Genomic DNA, 9,288 nt, shown 5'->3' on the forward strand with positions numbered 1-9,288 from the left:
AGGAAAATAATGACTTTCCACGCGATTTTTTCACTTTAAATAAAAAATTGCATTATGATAAATTTTTTGTTTTAAAAACATAAGTATAAAATAATGTATCTAAAGCAGAAATTTTATTTTAAAACTAATAATTTTGGATAATTATGTTTTGTACTTTCCGCAATAATACTGATGATGAATGAAGCAACTCTCACCTCCCCTCTGCCAAGCGGCGCACAACTTTACACGGCTCTCACACTTCTTCCCCCTGCAAAGAAGCACACGACCTCACTTCCGATTCTCATTCCTCTCTCTTTTTCCTACAAAGGGGCTCGATTCTCGTTTGACTTTTACCTCTCCTTCGCTCTACAAAGGGCGCATGATTTTCGCCGACTCTTACCTCTCCTCAGCCCCCACCTCTCATGGGCCATTCGGTCCATGATCGTTTTAGTTTGAGACGACGACGACCAGCTACAGAAGCGCTCGATGAATTCGTATCAGCACGTAAGTTGGAAAATAATAAAAATTAATTAGAAATAAACAATTGAATTATGAATTTCATCTATTAAAATATCAAATTTTCTAGGAAGAGTATGAAGTGAGGCGTGCGAGATATTTCGCGTAATGAGCGGAACATTCTCATGATCATATTATCATCTGGTAAGTCGAATTTTTAAAACATATCTCCCTATAAAATCAGTTTTCGTATGTGATTAGAAATATAATCTTAATGAAAAAATATTATTTTTGTTTTAGATAATTCGCAGAATGTCGCAATTCTTTGTATGTCCAGCTCAGCTGAAGAATACCTTGATATTTCACGAAGTAAGTTTTAAATAGTTGGCAAAAAAATCCTATAACAAGTTTATACAAATAATAACAAAATATTATTTTACAGTGCATGAAAATAAAGAAGAAAAAATTGGAAAAACAGAAGGAGGAAAAAGAGTGGAAGGAGGAGGAGGAAGAGGAGGAGGAGAAAGAGGAGGAGGAGGAGGAGGAGGAGGAAGAAGTATACGAGGAAGATGCTAGATATTATCTCATTGATGTTGAAGGTAATAATATTCTACTAAACCTTTTAACTTATTTTCTCCGTAACGTATTCTCATATACGAACTTTTTTATTAGATATTTCATACACACTTGTCTCGAGTGGATCGAATTAATATTCGAAAGAAGAATTTTGCGTGATTGAATAAAGCAATTAAAAGTGAGTTGTCTTAGTATGTTAAATATAGTTACTCTATCAGGGTGCTACAAAAAGTTCTATTCGCGATGTTTTTAATTTTCACACACTTGTGATATCTTCACTTTATGTAATAGTTAAGTTTTATGTAAAAAACTACGTGTTAACAGAATAGTAGACATAAAATGTAATACAACAGTCTACAGTTAACATAAACATAAATATTGGGAGTACAAATTAGTTCAGTCCGTTCAAAAATTTACTTCAAAACAAAATGAATGAACAGATCAATTAAAGTATTGTCCATCGTTGCCTACTATTTTTTTCCATCTCGAAAAAATGACTCGTCTTTGGAGGCGATCCAATTTTGGAGCCAATTTTCTGCGAAAGAAATGAACCGGTGATTTGCTGCATTCTTCGGAATAATCAGTAATCAGAAGGAGCAATGTCCGAAGAATACGGCGAATAAAACATCTCATTTGAGCGTTTCCAAATATTTTTTTACGACTTTAACGACATGAGGCCGAGCGTTGTCATGAAGAAGAATAACTTTATCATATCTTTGTCTCGTATTCCGGCCGTTTTTCTCACAGTGCACGACTCAAACGAATCAATTGTAGCCGATACCAATCGCCCGTAATGGAATCATCAGGTTTCAGGAGCTCATAATAAACAAGACCCTTTTGATTCCACCAGATACAGAACATGAGCTTCGAACCATGAATGTTCGGCCGTGATGTTGATGTTGAGGTCGATGGCAACGATTGATCGGGCTTAGCATAGTATTTTTTCTTCTTGGGATTGTCGTAGAATATCCATCTCCAGTCATCCGATGCAAAAAACTATTCTCTATTGTCTTTGAATCAGCTGTTCGCAAGTAAAAAATCGCCTTTCAATGTCTCTCGGTTTCATAAGGCACTCAATTTCCTTGTTTTTGAATCATTCCCGTAGCTCTCAATCGTACAGAAACGGTTTGTTGAGTTATCCCCAATAATTCTGCAAGATCCTCTTGCGTTTGACTCTGATCTTTTTCGAGTAATACTAATTTTTTGTCTTCGAATTTTTTTGACTGTCCAAAGCGAAGCTTGTCTTCAACGCTGAAATTTCCATCTTTGAAACCATTCCTTACATGATTTATCAGTTGGAACAGTGTCACCATAAACTTCGACAAGCATTCGATGGGTTTTAGCCGCACTTTTCTTTTAATTAAAGCAGAAAATCAAAACCTCTCGCAAATGCTGCTTGGTTAACACAAAATTCGACATTTCAAACACAATAAAAATCAAAATTTTTGTATAAAAATCAAAGCAATATAAACTGTATATATTATTAGCAGATGTTTAACCTCTCTGAAACCGCCAAAATCAGCTGTCACTATGAACCATTCACAACATCTTTAGGGAAATGGACTGAACTAATTTGTACTTCCAATACAATAGACAATAATAGCTTACAAATTAAGCGTCAGCAAAATTGTTGCTGCAAAGCCTACCAGTAACAAAACCAGAATAAGACGATAATGCAATAAGAGATAATAACTGAAATCATACACATACGCGCATACATCCGCAAACACATCAGTCTCGTTTAAATACTGTGAGTGATGCGATAAAACGCAAAGCAGCAGAACGAAAGGAAGACAGAAAGGGAGAAATTTTTATTAAATCAGGAAGGGAATTAAAATATTTGACGTGTAGGAGAAGTGTAGGAGAAAACGGAACTTAGTAGATCAATATATGGAGAAAGATAAGTAATCTTGATATCTGTGACAAGAAGAATTATATTCAGAGAATTATGTTCGACTGAAAGAGATGTAGCAGATGTAAAGAAGTATTGGAGCGAAAGAGAAAAATACAAGACAGTATAGGTAGAGAATAAAAACAACAAATGACAAATCTTAAGCCAGCCGGATCTCTGGTAATACGGAGATATATGGTCGTTTAGATATGGTCGTTTATGCAATAAGAGAAGCAAAAACAAGAATTTTGAATTCTCTTCGCTATATATGAATTAGATGTTGGTTAAGAACATGAAAGATATCAGCGTAATCAAATAGAGAAATAACAAGTAATTAAGAAGTAAGGAGTTTTTGAGAGCTGGAAAGGATGTGGCGAAGAAGATAAATAAGACGTTCGTGTAAACGAGCATAAGCAGTCCGACATTTGACGGCCACGTGTGACTCAAATAATCATAAAGAATCAACATGCAAGAATTTTAATGGAGGAGGAGCGTGGAATTGGATTAGAATTAAGAGAAATGTCAAAGAACTAAATATTAAATAACAATGTTGAGGAACCGACAATCAACAAGGATAATTTAGAAGGATTTAGATAATGCAGGGCATTATTAGTGGACCTCTCATTCGGCAATGAGATTTTAAGTCTGTATTCAAAGCAGAATAAGTTACTAAAGCATTGAATGGGTAAAAGGATTTGAGAAGAATTACGTCTCATCTGCATGAAGAGTTTAGAGAACAGAGAAACATTAGACAAATTAGAGACAAAAATATTAAATAGTAAAGGTCCGAGAATAAAACTTTGGGGAACACCAGAGAGAACAATGGAATAGAGGAGAAAAGAGAAAAAGGTTTATATATGAAGCTCTGCTGCGTGCGATTTGTAAAGAACGAGCAGATTAGTGAGAGAGCAGGATGACTGCATAACTTAAGTTTGACTAAAAGTAGGTCATGATTGATGGTATCGAAAGTCTTTGTGAAGTTCAGCGCAACGATGGAAGTAAGACGACTATCGTTGAAAGTACGAAGCACGACATCATAGCAATGTGTCGTTATGCTATGAGATCGACGAAAACGAGACAGGAGGAAAGGATATTAAAATTTGAAATTTCTCCAGAATGGGAGTGAGGAATCAGTTATAAGTCAGGTAGAGAAGGACTTTTTCTCATGACAAACAGCAATATTCATGTCGTTCCGCAAACTATTGTACGCTGCCAATCCAGGAGACTGAGATCGCCTGTATCTAAGAATGACAGGTCTCTTCAGCTCAATGAGCCGTCAGACTGTACTATTCAGCCACGCCGCGAGAAGACGAGAAACACGCCTACAAGTAATCGTTAAAATTGCAGTAAGAGAGGCAATAAAGTAAGAGATCAACATTATCTTATCAACATGCGAACGTTGAATTTAAAGGGAACCAGTCAATTAGCCCCAGCTCATAGATCCTCAGGTGATTGCATGAATGTTACACGAAAAAGATACACGACCAGGACGATATGATCGTGGAATAGCCAGCGTCACATGGATAGTAAGATGATCTCACACTGATTGCATTGCTGTCTCGGCACTCAATTAATTGTTCAACTCAATTAATGCTCGATGAGACAAAAATAAGAGCTGCTGGATTACAGTGTTAAGCGAGTTGGAACATCAATCAATTGTTTAAGAGATAATAGCGATATCGAATAACAATTTAGCGTTATAATCAATTTCACTGAGCATGTCGATATTGAAATCGCCAAGGCATACAATCGCGTTGATACACGCCGCACATGATAGGCATGATTCTATAAAATGCAAGTTAGAAAGTGATGCAGAAGGGTGATATACGCAGGTGACTGCCATCCGACCGCGAGCAAGATTGAGAGACATAACAATAATATCAGTGTGAGTACCCACCGGTGGGACGCCCAAACCGATCGGGGAGAATTGGGAAGACTCATCGATATAACGCGATACAGCCCAATGGCGACTCATAGAACTGTCCGAGCGAACGGGCACATAATTGCGAGCATCAAAACCCTTCCAACCGATGGAAGGCAATAAGGTCTCTGACCAACGCAACAAGCGACCTAATGTGTGCAAAACGCAATCTGCCATTGTGAGAGACACTCGTCCCCGAATCCGAAAATTAAGACGGATCTGCAGGGAGTCATTCAGAACCACTTCCACCAGATGCAAGAGGCGGGGAATGAGAAACAGAAAGAGAGAGCAGGGCGGGGGAGGGAAGGAGGGAAGGGGGGGGAGAGAGAGAGAGAGAGAGAGAGAAAGAGCACGGACAGAGATGAAACAGACTTGAATGGAGAGAAATTAATCCGGGAGGTGTAACGATACGAGGGCGTATTCTCCTTGACGCGAAAATACATGATCCCCCTACGTATCCAAACACGCCCAATATCACAAGCCGCCGCCAGTCGATGAGCCTCAACAAAAGTGCCCCTGCTGTAGTCCGCTCGCAAATAGAGATTCTATCGATCGGCGGAGCCACAGACATCAGATGCATTCAGCCCATCTCTCCAACGAGTCCTGGCAATTAGCTCATTGCATCTTGCTATTGTCATAAATTTGACAATAAGTAGAGATGAGGCGAATTTCTGCCAGGAATCCTGAAGACACAAGTAATTTCCGATGAAGACATCGAGACATCAAGAATGGATGAAATTCTTACAGTATCTCAGTGCAGTTCTCTGAAGGGACTTTTGATCCGAATACGAAGAGCTCATGGTCATTGATTATGCGCTCAAAACTAGCAGATAGTCCATCCGGCAAGGATGGACGAAAACCATCAGTAGAAGTTGCAGAACCAGCACGCACCTCCACCTCAAGTCTAGCGAAGCGTTCCTCAGGGATGACCTGCCTTGTACCTATAGCAACCTAGATAGACCATCCGTCGCCGCCGCCAGTCATTATACTATCGACATTCCTAAGACATTGAAGTATCCCATCCACTGCTTATTCTAGCATTAAATGTCTTCAGAATAGGCTTGAGACGATCTAGAAGACTAGTCCTGACTCAATACGAGCAATTCTGTGCTCCAAAGGAGAGATGGATTTAGTTAGAATAGAACATATCTGTAGAAAGAGCTGACGAGACATCAGAAAATATCTGAGAAGCCGAAGAAGCAGCAGCAGGTCCAAGCAGAATAACGACTGTCCACTTCCATTTGCAACAATGTTATCATTGGAAGAACGCAAACTATTGTCAGCGCCACAGAAAGCGTACGTTTACGCGAAATAAAACGTTTATATTTGGTACACGTCGATTGACTCATGCTAAAATACAAAGAATTAGACACATTATAAGAATATATGTTTATACGTAAGATCGCACAACAATGGCACGCAGCAAATTAACAAAATAATTATTTATATACGTGCCTGTTCTTTAAACAAAGGCAGAAACGAATGACGAACAAACAATAACGATATGATGGGTACATTTGAAATAAAATTATGACGTGACTATAGAAATTATTACATAATGATAAAATATTACAAAAATGTAATGAAAAGCACACAACAAACGCACTAATAAAATAACAAAACGCAGAAAGATCGCGTCACACTCATAGAAATACACTCCGCTCGCCGACTAGCATTCGTGAAAACGTTAAAAGTAAGAAATTAGAAGATAAAAACTGTTGCAATAAAGTCATCAACGACTAATAAAACGAAAAATGTGCAGCGAACTAATAAGTAAAGGCAGCACTTTTCACAAGAGAGAACGCAAAAATTGAGCAAAAAATCAGAGTGACAAACAGAGATATTAATAGCACGAAGTGTTATACGAGACTCCAAACTTATATTGGGAATAATTGTTGGAAATTTAGAAGCATAACGAAGAGTGGCACGCTCACTCGTGGCGCTTAATGTAAGTTGAAGTGAAAATTTGCGATAATTCAGTGTAGAGCTACCGACTTTGAACATCGAAGGAAAGTCACAGGTTGTCGAACAATGACAATATAAAACTCGAAAAAGTTGTTTGTCGTCAGTCGAGGCTGTATATACATATGTATGTATACGTCGAAACATCGATCTCTTCTCTTAATCGCATCGCAACATCTGTCTGACAGTATATATAGGTAGTATATATAGGTAGTATATAGTATATAATATGTCGTGTATATAGTATATAATATATCGGCAGTGTATAAGACTTTTTTTCATTCAATCATAATCTTCAATTACGAGCGTTGGATCGAGTAAAAGAATATGTATACACCGAAAATCGATCGAACAGAGGAAGAGATATCGTCCTTTACTTTCAAGTCCACTAAGTCCACCATCGAGGAAAAAAGCTAAATATTGGAAATGTCTTGAAGAAAAACATCATAGTCACCAACGTGCTCATCAACGTCATCAAAATATAAACTATAAAGTACATACACACACACACACACACACACACACACACACACACACACATTACGACCGCACTCACGAGCGTGGTGCAAAATCTTTGTCGCACATTCATGATCGTAATTTTTTACAGTTTCTCCGATAGTCATCACTTTTCACTTAGAGCTGATAATATCAATTAATCTAACAGACTTCAATTATTCTTACAATACCGGGCATGAGTGAGCGTGTCACTTTTTCTCGTAAGTAGTTCGAAGATTTGACGTGAATTCCAAAGTTCTCTACAAGATCACGAACGCAGATGATCGGAATAACCGACTGCTCAACCATGAGATGAGTAGAGGGGAGTAGAGGGAATGGTTTGTGGCCGGGAATGGAGGATGTCTTAGAAAATGAGCAAGGCGATAATATAAGATGCAGAATTTATAACAAGAAAAGATAACAAATATATTCGATTGCTTACACACAATGTCACGCTAGATGTTAAATGGTTATGCATAAGGCGTTGAGGAGAGCTGAATGGCCCTCGTAAGCAGCGTTCTCGACTCGTGATGTTAGATAAAAGAAATACTTATCTTGCTTTAAATTTCCAAATCACTCTACGAATCGTTGATGTCGCGCAACGTAAGATAGCCAAGCAATGGCAATCGTAATGGCGCTTGACCGTTACTATCGCATGCACGAAGTTCGATCGCGAGAATAGCAATAGCTGTCCTGACAGAAAATGACGAAATTACAGAGGGAGAAATTACACAAATATCACCTGAAATCTCACATTCAACAATGAAGCGCGACATCAAATTACGACGTACAACACAAGAAAGTGAAAATTACGATCCGAAATTTAACATAATTCCGGCACTCAACCGCGATACAAAATACGACGCAATAATAATCGAAATGACCTGTGGCCGCGGCGGACGTATAGAAAAACTAAATCGGACTTAACGAGATCCGAATGGTATTAGAGACGAGATGGCACGATTACGCGCCTCGCGTCTGCTGTGGCGGCGGTTTCTCACAACAATCTCCGTCTCAACAAAACTAAAAAGAAGTAATCTATTCGCGGATTTGTGCGAATCTCTCCAATCGGAAAATCGGCGGCTTTACAATACGGTACGCTGCGCTCGTCTCACCTCCCTTTAGTGGCTCTCGCTTTATCTCTCAACTTAACGTCGTTAGTGACTTCGGCTATTTTATGTCCTCTCTCTCGCTCTCTCTCTATATCGTCATCTATTCGCAACAACACAAGTGCCGGCTCGGGGTTCTTCCGGGAACGCGCAAGCATCGCAGACTCATTGATAAGTCTTATCGCTTTTTGATTACGATCTCTCTTGCAGATTTTGTGCACCCTCGCGAGTCGCTGCTGCGTCGCGCGCTCTAGAATCGGCGCGCGGGATATGACTGATGGCGGGCATTTTTAGCAATTGCTTATAAACCTTCCTCTGCATCATTCGGACTCAAGAGCCTCTCGGATGTAATGACAATAATCTTCCGCCATACGATTTCCTCTTTTGCAGCAGGGAGTCTTTGTCCTGCAAAGTCCTCTTTGTGGCATCGGCAGTGAAGTCCTATTCGGTTGATAGCAAGAAGTGATATCCTCTCATGTCGCATGTCTCCCTTTTTGGACAATTTCTTAGAAAGAATCCGGCAAAAGGATCACATATTCACAATAGAATTTTATAGTAAAGAGTAAAGCGGTGTTACTTGCGTTCTCCTTTCTGATCTCGTATCTCCGCAAGTATGTTTCCTGTCCTCTTCTTCGACATCCGCTGGTGAGATGCAGCTTCATCGTAACAGTATTTTGCGCAGTATTTGCCGCCAAAAATTTTAAAGAAACACTCAAGAGAAAATAATACTTGGTGAAACGTAATAGCGAAAATCGCCCAAAAACCGTGATAAGCACTGACACGCTCATCCTCTGCGACGGGAGGACACAGGAAAAAATGCCGCACTATTTTCGGTCAAGTCAAAAGACTTGTGATAGACGATATAAATGTCACATCACAATATATATATATGTATATAT

The sequence above is a fragment of the Atta colombica genome, unplaced genomic scaffold (genome assembly GCF_001594045.1).
Source record: "Atta colombica isolate Treedump-2 unplaced genomic scaffold, Acol1.0 scaffold95, whole genome shotgun sequence".
Taxonomy (NCBI): Eukaryota; Metazoa; Arthropoda; class Insecta; order Hymenoptera; family Formicidae; genus Atta; species Atta colombica.